Source organism: Dermacentor andersoni, chromosome 10, assembly GCF_023375885.2.
Source record: "Dermacentor andersoni chromosome 10, qqDerAnde1_hic_scaffold, whole genome shotgun sequence".
Lineage (NCBI taxonomy): Eukaryota > Metazoa > Arthropoda > Arachnida > Ixodida > Ixodidae > Dermacentor > Dermacentor andersoni.
Window position 1 is genome coordinate 62,981,961 of NC_092823.1, and position 15,821 is coordinate 62,997,781.

At 41.2% G+C, this 15,821-nt stretch overlaps 1 protein-coding gene across 3 annotated transcripts in view; it reads left to right on the forward strand.

Annotated features, from left to right (window-relative positions):
• LOC129388308 (uncharacterized) overlaps positions 1-15,821 on the forward strand; it is a 238,866-nt gene that overhangs the window by 130,526 nt on the left and 92,519 nt on the right. The window contains exons 1-5 of one of the 3 annotated variants that reach the window (XR_011890346.1): positions 3,163-3,301; positions 6,660-6,862; positions 10,498-10,604; positions 12,848-12,949; positions 15,500-15,701. The exons of 1 other annotated variant lie outside the window; for it this stretch is intronic. The gene's annotated coding sequence lies outside the window, so the exon portion shown is untranslated. Of the gene's footprint in view, positions 1-3,162; positions 3,302-6,659; positions 6,863-10,497; positions 10,605-12,847; positions 12,950-15,499; positions 15,702-15,821 lie in introns of those variants that run through there. One more of the 3 variants, XR_011890347.1, reaches the window with a different exon arrangement.

Here is a 15,821-nt window from a genome sequence, read left to right on the forward strand (position 1 = left end):
AAATACTGGATATTATTTATTGTAGCTATCTATAGGTTCTGCATTTTACTCTGTCTATCAATGTTGCACTCATTTTGAGATAAGAAGGTATATAAACAAAGAAAACAGGGCTCCGCACTTTCTACTCACAAAATTGAATTTAAGATCATGACATGGATATAGCAACGCTACTGAGGATGTTTGTCTTCTACACTTGCTTATGTGGCCCTACATTTGCTTATATATTAACCGCAACCAGATTATGAATTGCCTCCTCCACCAAAGAAGTGTAACACAATGGAATAAGACAACGCCAAGACGTAAAGGCGTGCATGTTACTGCGATCACTAGTTGGTGATGTTTGAAACCAAGGACATGCAATTGGTAATACTGGAGTGCTTCCACTTACCTCCCATCCATCTATTATGCGTAAAGGACATTCTTTCTGTTTACAAGGTGAACCACTTTGAGCAAGAATGAAAGAAGGAAGCGAGATTAGCAGTAGCATCGTTAACAGCGGCATATTTTTTTCACGCAAGTGCGCAGCACTTTGTATCGCCTATCACTTTGCAATACTGAGTCACAGCGCTGAAGCATGAATTATGTTCTGTAAACAAATCCTGAGAGTTTTTACTGATTGTCTGCACGCAGATACTAGTTCCTTCATCAGTATTCCGCATACAGAAACAAAGAAGCAAATATCGGCAGTCGTTTCCCAAGCATATTACTTGAGCAAAGCGTGCATATATATATATATGTAGAAACAGTGATACCGAGTGTCATGACTGCAAAGCCTAAAGCTGTGCACCGTTCTTAGAAAACAGTTCGATACCGGTCAGAAACATTGTATTGTCTAGCTGTTCACTTCAGCAGCTATCTTTTCCTCCGGCTGTCTGCTTCGGTTAGCCTGTTTCAAGCGGTTTCTCAGTGATCATAATTAGTATAATAGTGTTGATGCTATATACTTAATGTGAGAATTCCAGTTCAGTGTTTTCTGTATGATCCCACCAATGTATTTCTTATTTGTCAACCCTCGTAAATACAATATTGTTTGGGCTGTACCTCTGTTCTAACTGATGCCCCTTACTTTTAATGTAATGTGTGCACACTTTGAAATGTTAAGGCTCATCTTTTCTGGCACCAATTGTCAGCGGCTTTAAGGTAATTATTCAATATTAGTTGATCTTCAGCTGATTAAATATTCAAGCAAACAACACAATCGTCGGCAAACAAACGGCAACCTACTGGCGAATCAGGTGCTAGATTGTTTAATAAAATTAAGAGATGTTGCCCAAAGACACAACCTTGCAGGATTCCTGAGAGGACTGGTGCACGTGTTGAGTATGATGCTCCAACGTTAACACATTGCCATTCGGTGAATAAATACGAGTTAAGCCATTGAAGTATCTGCTGATTTCTAAGTGCACATCAATGCATTATGGTTAAATTGGCATGAGATACGCGATGAAACGTTTTTGGAAGTCTAAAAAAATTATAGCAACTTGCCCTCCTTTGTATAGTAGTGTAATTGGGTCATTAGTCGTGTGGAGCAATTGTGTAACAGTTGATAAGCTACACCGGGACCCGTGTTGCCTCTGGAAGGTGGGCGCTTCTATCTGGGTGGTTAGAAGAATCTAAATGAAGTTATCGAGTACATTGCGCAAGATACATAAAAGTGAATCCGGTGCGTAGTTAGCTACAGAAGATTTGTGGCCGATTTGCGGATGGGGATTCTTTCAGCCTATTTGCACTCAACGGGAACCTCTCCTTTCACCAAACTTTCCTTATAAACGATGGAAATGTACTGCGAACGTCATTCAGCGTATCTCTAAAGAAAAGTGTTTGGTATATTATCCGGGTCCACCAATATTTTTTTTGTATATAAATGAAGTAAAGCAGCAAATACACCCTCTTCACTCACAGCAACATCGCGAACGAAAGTATGCGGACTATTGAAAATGAGGAGCTGTGCACTACCCGGGCGAAATGCAAAGGAAAAGTATGTATTGAAAGTTTTAACAATCATGGAGTTAACAGTGATAGTGGCGTCGTTGACCTCTATCTTGCTTTTAATGACTTTACTTCATGTAATGTGCAACTAAAACTGACGCGGCTCTGTTGGGAATCTCTGGACCTTGACGTTGAAAAAGTCTTGCATGGATGATTCTTTTTTGTGGCACATCTGCACGAGGAGTTTGCTATCTTCTTTTGCAATGACAGACTGTTGAACGTGAAAGTCTTTTTAAGTGACCTTTCAATTCTTACCTTACGCCGATTCAAGGTTTTCCAGCATCATAATACCTCCTTCTCAAAGAGGTGGTTGGCATTAGGAAACAAAAATAAGTGTCAATTCCGGTATGAAAACTCACGAAAGAAGCAAAAGAAAGATATTCCGCTTATAACGGCACAAAAGAGTCAAAGAACTGAATTCGGTCTGTTGAAAACATGAGTTTGAAGGCGTATGTGTGTTATATTCTGAATATTCCTCTAGTGTTGTTATGTGGCGGTATTGTGCGGTGAACAGAGCCGACAACCAGTGCATTTTTACTGCTAAGTACTCATGGCTACACTTGCACACCGAGAAATAATGTGGGATTTTGCTGCGTTGCAGACATGTCGTGGGGTAACGTAAGTATTTTAAACGGAAGCCTTCAGAACGCAGAAGGAAAAGACAGCTGCTGAATTAAACAACTAAACAATAGAATGCTTCTGGCCGATATCGAGCTGTTTTCTGAGAACGCTGCACAGCTTTAGGCCTTGCACTCATGACGTTTGGTACCTCTGTTTGTTTATATATATTCCCGTATTGTCCTAAAGCAACAATACTGAGTGGTACAAATGTGAAATACAGAACGCAGAAATGAGAAACACAAGGATCGTTGTCTGACGAAATATTCTAACAATGACACAAAGCCGCGATTGTACAATCTCTCGCTCAATATATATATATATATATATATATATATATATATATATATATATATATATATATACGCTTTTCTCAAGCCATACGATGGGAAACGACTGCAGATATATGCATCTTTGTTTCAGTATGCGGAATGCTGAAGGAACTAGCATCTGCGTGCAGACAATCAGAAAAGCCTGTCAAGACATTTGTTTACAGAACATAGTTCCTGCTTCAGTGCTGTGACTCAGCGTTGCAAAGAGATAGGCGATGCGAAGTGCTGCGCACTTGTGTGAAACAAGTATGCCGCTGTTAACGATGCTACTCCTGATTCTGCTTCCTTCTTCAATTCTTGCTGAAAGTGGTTCACCTTGTAAACAGAAAGAATGTCCTTTACGCATAATAGATGGATGGGAGGTAAGTGGGAGCACTCCAGTATTACCGATTCCATGTCCTTGGTTTCAAACATCACCAACTAGTGCTCGCCGTAACATGCACGCCTTTACGTCTTGGCGTTGTCTTATTAATTGTGTTACACTTCTTTGGTGGAGGAGGCAATTCATAATCTCGTTGCGGTTAGTATATGCGCAAATGTAGGCCCACATAAGCAAGTGTAGAAGACAAACATCCTCAGTAGCGTTGCTGTATCCATGTCATGATCTTAAATTCAATGTTGTGAGTAGAAAGTGCGGAACCCTGTTTTCTTTGTTTATATACGTTCTTATCACAAAATGAGTGCAACATTGACAGAGAAAGTAAAGTGCAGAACATATAGATAGCTGCAATAAATATTATCCGGCATTTGTATACATTGTCTTCGCACATATCAATATTTCGGTTTATATATAAATTTTATATATAAACAACAATTCATAATGTTAAAAATACTACCTTCCTTTTGCGGACCGAACCCGATTAACCGATCCGTCTTATGATGATGCTAGCAAGAAAAGAACGGAACTAAATATAGGAAAGTAAAAAAAAAGCTAGGGACACTACGTATAAGTGCGAATCTAAATGTGAGATGAACTTGTTACATAAATGTTGCAGAAATAACGGTAATGCTTAAACTGTGCTTATTTTGGTCCCATTTACTATGTACTGAATACACTGTTCATGTTTACGTGCCGCATTGAGCCACAAATTAATAGTCAGCCAGTTCCTAACACTTATGAACCATACCATTCCCACACTATGAAGAAAAGCGTTCACAAAGTTAGCTGAAGCTAACTGAAGCTAGCTGAAGCGCATTGTGAGATTCTGCTAAGTGATGCCATGAAGACCAGTGCGATGTTTGGTGTTTGCGGGCATAAAATGATTATGATGACAGGTGTCTGCATAGAAAAGTACGATATGTGTTTAAATAAACTGAAATAATTCCACGCTTATTGTGTGATACTTGCTTGCACTCACGCTCCTTCAGGGGGATAGGGCGAAAATGTATACGTACACAGTCGAACAACCAGCAGTTAAGTAAAATCAAATCAAGTTAGTCGGAGAATCAGCTGATTAGCATGGGCATTCTTATTAAGAGGTGCGGCCTCTTTATATGTACCTATTAAGCTAGATTGTACACGCAGATATTATATGTTGTTTAATTTTTACCGCCCGAAATAAAGGTGTGCTCAGTGGCCATCATTGTCTGCGACTTCTTGGTTAGCATAAAGCGGTAACATAGAAATATTGCCTCGATCTTCAATTAGACTAGCACACAGAGAGGATATTTATATATATATATATATATATATATATATATATATATATATATATATATATATATATATATATATAATATGGTATATATATATATATATACCATATATATATATATGGTGTTTCAGCGAACTTTAGTTATTTATTGTACATTCAAGGCCGGCAGGCACAACAGAAAGGAGTGGTAGAGTACATTATTTGCAGAACGAGAGAAAAATAAAAAAATAATGAAGGAACTATAAGGCACTTCGAACAGCAAGCTTGAAATTGGTGCTGTCACAAATGGTGACTAAGGAGGCGGGAAGGCGGTTCCATGCAGTGGCGGTTCTTGGTAAGAATGAAGAATAGTATAAATTAGTGCGGCAAGATGGCACTTCAACTTTGTGTTGATGATCGATGCGAGATGAGATGTAACTGGGTCTGGTGAAGAGACTTTCTTTCAGGAAAGGATTGAGGTAGTATATTTTATGAAAAAGACAAAGGCGAGAATGCTTGCGACGTAGTGAAAGGTCAGGTAGATCTAATGTTTTTTCATGGATGTTACGCTACAATGACGTGAATAATTAGAGAGGATAAAGCGCGCTGCATGGTTCTGAATGCTTTCAAGTGAATTAATGAGATTGGAATGAGCAGGGTCCCATATGGCACACGTATATTCTAATTTTGGACGGACGATCGTTTTGAACATGGTAAGCTTTAGTGAGGTCGGAGCCAGGTTTTCAAAATATGCCGATGTACTCTAAGATGACGCGACTAAGTACATGTTGCTTACTCTTGTATGAAGCGTGTAACGCTACTATTTGTATGTTGTTTAATTACACGATTAGTCAAGGTAAATTAACCAACTTCTGAAGGAAGGACGTTAGGCGAACATTTCCAATTACAAAGTTGTAAAGCCGTTTGCAAAACGTCCGATAAGACAGTCTGTAACTCTCAATCTATTCAGTATTAGGGGTTTTGAGCTTAGTGACAATGCCGGTAAAATGCAAAAAAAAAGTACCGCGTGACGCACCCGCTTTTGCGCTGTGGTTAATTTAAGCGCTACCAAACCGTCCGCGTACAAACGAGCATAGCACCTAGCATGGAGTGTTGCCGCTTAAAAGGCCACAGGGCAGTGACGAAGGCGTTGGCTGTGCGATTTACGGCAGCGATGTGCTTCCCTCGCGAAGGTTCATGATAGCTATAAGCATACCCAGCGGCAGCACACCCGGCTAAATTATATGTTCGTTTGTGCGCCGAACGCTTGTTGAGCAGCGCAATGACGTCGTGCAAGTGGGCATGTCACATGGTGTTATTGTTTTTGTTCTATTGCGCGGGAATCCGTAGTCAGCTGAAAAACACTGCACTTAATAAACAGCAAGTTAGAAGTTGTCAAATCAAACATTTTGCAATCCACTCTGCAACAATATAATTCGAAATTTGTGCCTAAATGTGGTTACCAAGAAGTTGCCTAATTAATCTTGACTAATCATGAAATTAAGCAAAATAAAGAATCAGCGTGACACATATTTCATACAAAAGTGAGCAACGTGCATCTGGTCGCTCCGTCTCAGACTGCGTGAGCATATTTTGAAACTCTGGTTAAATTTAGCTGTACCTCCTGTATATGCAAGCATATCCTTCGCAATATGCTGACGCAGTTGAAATACGCTTGAGCTGAAGACGAGTCAAGAAGTGTGCAAAAAGAAGCTCAATTTTTAGAAATGATTATTGGTTAAGAAAGGACAGAAATGTGCCAACAGAAGGCACATAGGTGTACCGTAGCCAAAATTGTACAATAATTTCGTTATACTATTGCGAAGAGAAGACACGAACAATAAATTCCGGATAGTAACGATACTTTCGAAATACCAAACAGAACGGAGAAATAAATTCTGGGAAACCAATAGGGTGATACACGTTGCAACCAACTTTTGAAATGATAGTAACTTCAAGAAATAAAGGTGTATAAGCAGAATGAGATATGGTATCCCATTTTAGTGAAATTCAAACTATTATATAAGTCTAGTAGAAAAGGCTTCAAACTCGACGTTTGAAAATAGATGTTTTGTTACCGTTACAGTTCTTCCGAAGACATATCAGTTTCTACCTATTCGCAAGGACATACAAAGTACCTGGAGCACTCAACGATTCAATTTGCGTCCAGTCGCCCCCTTGGGTCACGGTGAACACCGAGAAGCACGAGTTGCAAAGGACTTTCACTTATCGGAACTTAAGCTCCACACACAAACTGCATGATGATCATGCTGGCGAAATAACTATCTGGTAATGTCGTTACGCAAAGATTTTTACCTGGGACCTCGGTGGCTATTTAAGAAATTTAGCTTTATTTTAAAGGCTCTTGGGAATCTTAGCGAACTTTAAGCTCTTTTTTCAGATGTTTAGCAGAAGATTTCATTTTAACCGATCATAGATGAATAACACTGTTTCACATGTTCGTTTAGATTAGTGTTTTACTTTTCCCCGGTACAGAGTATTACCAAGCTGTTATTAGTCGGGTATAGAAGCTCTTATCCCTTGAGCCCGCGTGTTAATTGTATGTTTTTTCGCCGAGCCGTGACTCCGGTTCTGCCATTCCTTTTCTATAAATTGTTACTATAAAAACAATGCACACGATCCGCTTTTGCTACTAGTAACTTAATAAAATGTGAATAATGTACCCACAAGTGTTGAGGATTGGGCGAGTAGTTGCTGCATTCTAAAACTGGTAATGCGCAACAGGCCAGCCCGGCTTATTTCTTCCTGTCTGTGTGGCGCTGTACCAGCTTTAGAGGGTACCCACAAACGTTCCCGGTTAGTAATGAGTAGATTTACACAAGGCCGATATCACTTTTATTTTTGCGCAACCATCGCCTATGGATGAACAAAAGACGTGCACGTAATAAAAAAGTACTACAATGGTAAGCAAAGTTGTTGTAGTACCTGACCACTGACTAGCCTACAGATGTAGTTCAGAGTGGGTGCACTTCACTTTGTCGTCGCCGTCTGGCTAAGGATATTCCGAATAGATGCATTCACCAACGCTTACTGGCTATTTTTACTGCTTTTTCTTAACCATCACTACCACAAAACGATATTACACTACCGGGCCGACCCGCGGCGGAGGTAAAACAGCCTTTAAGCACTCCACATACGTGGGCCAATCCCGAAGATCGCACAACACATGGCCGATCCGGGGCGGTTTTGAAGCAGGCTTTAAGCATTCCCCATAAGTGGGCAAATACTTAAGATTGTGCAATACCGGGCCCACCCCCAGTGGAGGTGCACTTATCCATTAAGAGGCCCACGTATACAGCTTCGCTGGTCATCCTTGTTCACAGAGTGGAAGGGCACTGAATTTTTTTTATTGGTTCATACTGCCATTCAAACGTTGGTAATTACTTCTGCATAACGACGTTCGAAAAGACAGTCAAGACAATAGTGCACAGGGAATAGTAGACGAACAGCGGAGAGCCCTAAACCAAGAATATGCTTTTGGGTTGACATTCTTTGTTCAACATCTCCTGAAAAAGAATTCCGAAAACAAATTCATGAAGTCATTTTAGAACGCCATTCTAAGGGCTCATTTCAAACAGCTTGCCCCACCTAAGATATTTACAGTGCTTATCCGCCTAACGAAACATATACGCAGACATCGTGCGCAAGTGGCTTAAATTTAGTGGCACGTTTGATCATCGCGCCTTTTATGCTTCGCCGAGCTGTACGTCCTGTGCAACTTTCTGCAGTGAGAGAATTTTGGGATGTTTGCTAGTTCCAGATACGAGAGCTGGTTGCCCAAAAAGCTCAGTTGGCCTAATTTATTTAGTCATCATATCCAGTGACAGCATTTCATTACCTGGTCCTTTCGCTGATATGAAGGACACTGCTGATGAAGTGTACTCGGAATTTTCCTCTATATGGTGCGTAGTTGTGACCCGGAAGACAAATGCCAATCAATGCAGAACTTTAGCGGTGATCACATTTCGTCGGGCGAAGACATATGGCCCACGTGTCAAATATCGGGGGCTATTTATGCACGACTCATTGTACATTCCATCCAAATCACTGGTGCTCGCGTGCTTACAAAGACGTACGTCGCTATTCACTTCGTGTGCACAATCTCATTAGAATAAATGTTTTTGCACTAATGCTTTTGACAACATTCGTGAAAGTTCTCGCATATGAAATCGTGTCTTTCACGAAGTGATATTATTGTAACAGTGATTACCCGGTCGAAAACGACTGGGCCGGCTGTGTGATGCGCAGGCCGTATAATCAGTTGTCATTTAGCGTTAACAAACGATTGCCAAGAGAGTTAAAATAAAGTGAAAAGAAACGTTCATCAACGCAGTGCTTCCATAAAATTAGAAATTATCAGATATGTGACGGTGTCCATGGACAGATGGTTCGGGCAATTTACGGTCAATGGGCACATTGTTCGCCCTGCAGTGGGCATAAAATAGCTGCTAATGATGATCACCTGGTAGGAGAAAATGAACACAGATCCACATTCGAGAGGATTTGATACGCATCGTTATAACAGCAATACGGCTAATTGCGCTGGCCATATACATTGTGTTACGTTGGTACATGAGAACGCCCCACGTAGTCTTCTGTGCTTACTCAGAAGACTGGTTGTGTGCATTTTCTTTGTTTTTCATTAACATATGTATCGCACTTGTATGCAATAAAACGGATTTCCCATAAATATGCTTGAGCCCTACTGCTATTTCTACCGTACTTGCATTACACGGAAGTCAACAGCATAAGTAAATACCAGCGTATTTTGCTCGTTCGAATCACATGGAATCCTTTTAATATAGGACATACCTGAATTATACAAACCCGGCGATTGAACGCTGAATGGTAATATATAAATGCTGCCTTAAATCACTGTCCTCACTTTTTAAAAGGGAAATACAGCCGTCTGCAAAATAACAGAACTATAACAATAAACATTGCGTATTCAGGGAGCTGGCACTAAGTTAGGTTAGGAAAAAATATCATTTAGCTGCAAGAGACATCCCATTCGTGCACTTGTGACCCACCTGTATCCCATACGCTAAAATAAAAATATTTTTACATATGGCGCCCACAAGGAAAAGAAATACGCTTCGGTGAGGTTGCGTATGTGGGTTTCAGAGCCGCTACGGAGGCCGCTTAGGCAATTTATGCAAGGCATGTGGAAACGGTGAAACCCGTTGTTTAAACTTAAAAAAAGAAAGCAGAGTTGTTCGTGCACGCAGGTCGCTAATGAAAGCTGATAATGTGCGCCTGAAACCCAGTGTGCAGTCATGCTGAACACCGACGAAAATTTGCAGTGTATTATCTTGTCTGCTGCTCGAAATACGCAGCAGCTGCTGTTCAAAATAACTGTCGTGTGGGTACATGTTGCAATGCAAAATTCACCCGGTCATCCCCGGTGAATTTTTCTTGACACTTTAGGTTATTTATATCTTAATGGGAGATTTCTGTAATCGCGGTTCAACGAATACATATTTTTTTTATTTTTTTTATTCCGTTATCTGCTCATTATATACACGCTTGTGCTTATTGTTGCGAAAGCCCTTGTACGTGACGAAGAGGAGGCATATATATTGCTCTATTCAGTATAAACTACAAGATATGTAGTATATCGTACGGCGTAAGCTACGATGAACATAGGCTATCATTTAGATTAAAGATGAAACGAAAGGAAGCCATAAGAATGGCGTGCAATATTCGAGCTACACTGCTGATACTACAAGGACATATAGACTTCACATTTGAGACTTTTCCTGGAAGGAAATGCGAAGACTCGGATAAGGTTTCTGTACTTATTCTTTTCTGCCCCCTAAATTTACAGGTGTTGAATTTGAAACACGTTCAAACATTCAAATAAATAAAAGAGAACCAATATATTTTCTTTCCAATACTTCCAGGCCGATGGCCAAATATTTTATGCAATTTTACGAAAGAAATACTAGCCAAAAGCAAAGTTCAGTAGAGAAGGAAAAGTACTACTATGCTAACTCAACGACGATTATGAGTAAGTACGCTATTCGTAATTCATAGAAGTGAAGCGATTGACACTACACTTTTTTCGGTATTATCGCATACACATATGAGAAATTCACCTTAATTTTTCTATAAATTCAAATGATGCCGAACGGCAGCCAAGCTTTCACAACATACTTTCGTGATAGTTGCAATAAAAATTTTCGTTATACGCTAATACTGTGCCCAGTATCCAATGCCTCAAAGTATGGAAATAAATTTTGGGACAGCTGTTCCAGAATATATTTAGCCTAGATTTAATATTCGGAGCAATATGTGCGTCCAATTTTCTGAGCCTGGGCTCCGTATGCGCCCGTGTTTGAAGTCCGAGCCCGGCCCGAGCCGTGCTTCGAAGCCTGTGCCTGATCAGTGCTTGCGTCTGCATCGCCGAGCCCGGTTCGGCTTCGACTAATACGATGTGTTTATATACGCGCTCTAAAAATACCGTTGCATATGTGGAATGTACTTTGCTCGTTACACATATACAATGGATAAATTGTCACGCAAAGGACGAGTCAGTAAGACGAGCGACTATTTACAGGTTATATTTACAACAGCGGTTGCATCTCTGACCGGTTAGATTCACAGCGCGAGCCCTGTTCGTTCTTCCTCCCCCTTCCTCGAGTGATGGCGCCCACGCGCGTTGTTCAAACAATCAAATACCACATGCGTGTAGCATAATCCCCCGGCGGCAGAAGCGACGTCCGGAGCGTCTAAATGTCATCACTTGGAGGGACATGCAGCTTCACTCGTGTAACGTGCAGGATATCACTGGACTGGGAAGCAGATGGGTCGTCAGGGGCGATCTCGTAGGTGGTGGGAGTCACGCCACCAAACGCTCGGTATAGGCCTGTGCAATGAGACAGCAGTTTTTCTGACAGGCTGACCTGACATGACGGAAACCATAGAAGCACCAAATAACCAGGCGGGAAGTGCACGTATCGGCGTCCTCGGTCGTACAAACGCCTTTGACTCTCTTGGCATTTTAGAAGGCGATCACGGGCAATTTACCTTCTTGGGGGCAGCGGCCGATGACTTCAAGTGCATATTCACTGTTTGGTGCCGCGTGAACAGGGAGGGTCGTGTCGACAGGCAGTGATGGTTCTCGGCCGAACGGAAGGAAAAATGGGGAATAACCGCCTGTGTCGTGGAGCCAGGAATTATTAATTATCCGATATATTCCGTGCGTCATCATGGAGTTGTCGAATTATTCGCATCTCACTGCAATCTGCAAGGGTCTTGGTTGGCTCAGATGGCGGAGTGACCGCCTTGATAAGGCGTTGGTCTCGGCTTGGACTCCTGGAGGAGTAGAATATTTTCATTCAACTGCGAACCTTTCTTTCTTGGAAACTCGTATAAGTTTCCCTAGGAAATTCGAGATACAGTCGGGTGCTCTTCCGACAGGTAATGTTGTTCTCTACCAGTATCAGAAACAGTGCAATTAAATTGTACAATTTTATGCGCGCATAGATTGGTATACTGACTCATCGGTGTTACCATCCCAAAAAATAACTGCAGCTAAGCAAGAGGGTGTAGTAAAGCGCGCAGGATTATATTTGGGCATCTGGCTTTTTTTTACATGCACCCATAGCTAACTAAGGTATATTACAATGGCTACTGCGCTAGCCCATCATATCTGGCAAGGAGCGTCAAAAGATCACACTTCTTTAATGAATGTAGTTTTTCCACTCAATTGCGTGGTTTCTCAAACAAAAATGACTGCGACAAAATAATTAAGGGAATGGAAACAGGAACAGTGGATGTTTCCAGCAATGGTCTTTTAATACCTCTATTTTATCAAGTCTAATCCTTGTTTCTTGTTTCCGGATATATTCAATACGTCGAAGACTCGGCTACTACGTATTGTTAACATAACCTTCGTCAGTATTACGAAAAAAAGCTGCATAGCTAACCTGAAACATGTATGTTTTTTACAGGATTACAACAAATGCATTGAATTACGTTTTACTGGTTTACCCAATGTTAGCAGACTTTCAACCTATAGCTGCTGAGAATGAGGTAGCACGATTGAGTGTCGCTTTTTCCAACGGCCTTTCAATTGTGGAGAAGTGCAAAACGGCTCGTTTACTTGTATTTACGTGGAAGTTAAAGCTCCCCGGGTAGCGTAATTTAGTGCTGAGTCACCGAGAAAACTTCTATCACAGACCTAGTGTTGCGTTGCATGGCAAACCCGAATATAATTCAGACCTTACTAAATTGTGTTTGACCATACAGCTGCCTACGGATACGCTCTTGAGCCACCAAACTGGGAGTTCCTGTACACCTCCGAAATTTGCGCAGTTATCAGTGTGCGCCCAAAGGCATTTATTTCGACTGGTAAGTTTCTCATTCTATTCTTAAGGTGTCACTAGTTTGTGAACCGACTGCGAGGACTTCGATAATACATCTAAAGATACAACAAGGGCAGATTCTCAATCAGAAATCTTTCTCAGTTATGGTATTCGCTTCGGTTAACTGAAGACGTTAGAGTTCCGTTTCAACAATGGAGCGAAGAAAATTACGCATTAGCTGGATTCAAAACGGTTCAGGTTCATGGGCATAATCCAGTGTTTATTAACGGAAAACAGCACAAGTTTATGTTGTTCAAGAGCTCATCGCGGCTCCTGAGAGGCACTGATTTATAATGTCTCTTTTTTGTTCCCCAAATCACACGTAATTGCAAAATCATTATGTGCATCCATCACCTACGCACGAATCCGCGCCTAATGGCGCTTTGTTGAGGCGACGAGATAGAGTGAGTTCAACATATACTGAGGAATTGCAGAGAGTCCTCCACCGTGCCGACTTCGTTCATATGTCCTGTCGACTTTTTATCTGAGGGGTTTCTTAACTAGCACTAACGATGATAGCAATGTCTGCCATTCACAGTCATATTGGGGATAAAGAAAAGTATAGGCACACCACTGTCTAAATTACCTGGCACGGATCACAGTCAGCTGAAACCACACGTCGAGAGTGATTCAACTATTGTCGCATTAACACAGCACCTAATCTGGCGCCCCATGCAATATGTTGAAAAGTGCGCTAACTCAGCTCCTACCTGTAAAATTACGATATACGTAGTGTATTTACAAATGGAGAAACACAGTTGAGCGACAAGTGCTGGGAACACATTGATGAAAATCTCCAGGAAAGGTGGTAAAACAGAACCGCACTCCGTAGTTTTTTTTTTTTTTTTTGATTTCGTTTCACTGTGGAGGGAGAACTGAAATTGTACAGTCCCCTCTTAGTTCGGTTTAATATAATATAGCGATGTTGTGTGTACATTCGGTTGAGTTTCCTGTCGTGCCCTTATTATTGTTCTCTATAGAAATTTGTTCGCTATATGAGAAGAGGCTGTGAAACGCAGTTGGAGTCTGATTATCATTTACTGCGCATTCTACAATGCCAGTTACAAAGTCTACTTTCATTTACCTCTTGCATATGTCGCACATTCATAAATAAAACACATTGAAAGGAAAAACTTTGAGATGATGGATTTTATGAACGCGACATTTTCAATTTTTGCTTGTGAAAGTGTCGTTGATACTGCCTGAAATGCGTGTCAAAAGTTTCCACATCAGTTGTGGCACAGGAACTGCGACTTGGGTAGTCCAGTATGACGTGACTGATACGAAGGTATTTCTCAAATTCCGGACCCCTACATAAGGAGAACATTTTGTGAAAATATAAGGGAACAATTCATCTCACGATCCTGGGCGAAGACAATGTGATTATCATTCAAGCACTGTAGCAACGCAGCGTATTGATAAAAGTACGTACACATAAATTATGTATCAGCTCACTTTCCTGCTGGTCTCGTCTGCGAAGGTCACCAATGAGCATGGTTATATGTAGACGACTATCTTCATATTACGACTCTATGTCAACGATGCAATGAGGACCACGAGATGAGACTGAAGGAATGTCACTGGAACGATGATGGCAGTACAAAGACATGCAGACAATGAGTTGAGAGTTGCATAATGATGTCCATGGTATAGCAGCAACAGCATTACGACTACGTCATGAGGACAGTAGAATGACGGCGAGAGATATTGGCGGTACGATGACGGTACGAGGAAAACCATATGACGCAGGCGTAATGACAACGATGAATTCCACAACATGAAACCCATGACGGATTTGAATGGCACCGTCCACCGGGATAAGGACAGGAAAAAGACGAAAGCATGCGCTGTGTGCCAATTATTGACGCAATGGTAAAGTTTATTCACTGCGTAAGCTAATATGTGCTTATTCTAATATCCGTTTTGGCTGGCGACGTGGATCGGCGCCATCGCCCGTCGCAGCTATCAAACGGAACGTGGAAGATAATACCCGGGTCCCTCTGGGATCGAACCCGGGCAAGCTGCACGGGAGTCAGCTACTCTACCTTTGAGCCACGCCAGTGTTTGCTAGCTGGCGTGGCTAGCAAATTCTAATCAATGAGCAGATTAAAGTTTATCGCGCTAACGCACTTTATTGTATTGGTTTCAGGAATACTTTAGGTTAATTATTTGTAAAGTCATGATGTACAGGGACGACTAAATCTGGTGTACCTGTGCAGAGGCAAACGCACATGATTGTGTCTCTTTGGGCATGTTGGCACGGCATTCGAAGAAAAAGTTGTGTATAGGGCAAGTACGTAAAATGTGCGCCAAGAGCACATGTGACGGTTGCTTCGCACATAATTTGAAGATCTGTGACTTTAAGCAATGTAATTATTGTAATGTAAGTAATTCACCACTACCAGCATAAAAATATCTACGGTGTTTATACTTAAAAAGTTTTTCGAATTAATGATTAACTTAAATGCAGTAAGCTATTAACATAATATACAAGCATTCTGGCTAACTGGCTGTCGTGATGTTTTCTTCATTTCAGATCAACCACATGGAAGCAGCAATCAAAGGAAGCCACATTGTGAATTGTGGCTTACCCAAATGATACAAGGTTACGAAAAGAGCGAAAAAGGACTAGCTGATGCATGTACTGCTTCCTTCACGAGGTTGTGCGACATATCACAAGTGCAAATTCTCTATTTCAGGAAGTTGTGTTCACGACAGCAATAAAGTTAACAACGGTGAAAAATATTACTAAGGATCATTTTGGTTTATTTGAAATGCATTATGTGCCTTTGATACCCGGCGCAGGCGGGTTCATGGGGCCCCAGTGCCATGAACGAGGAAGTTGCTGATGCCTATTA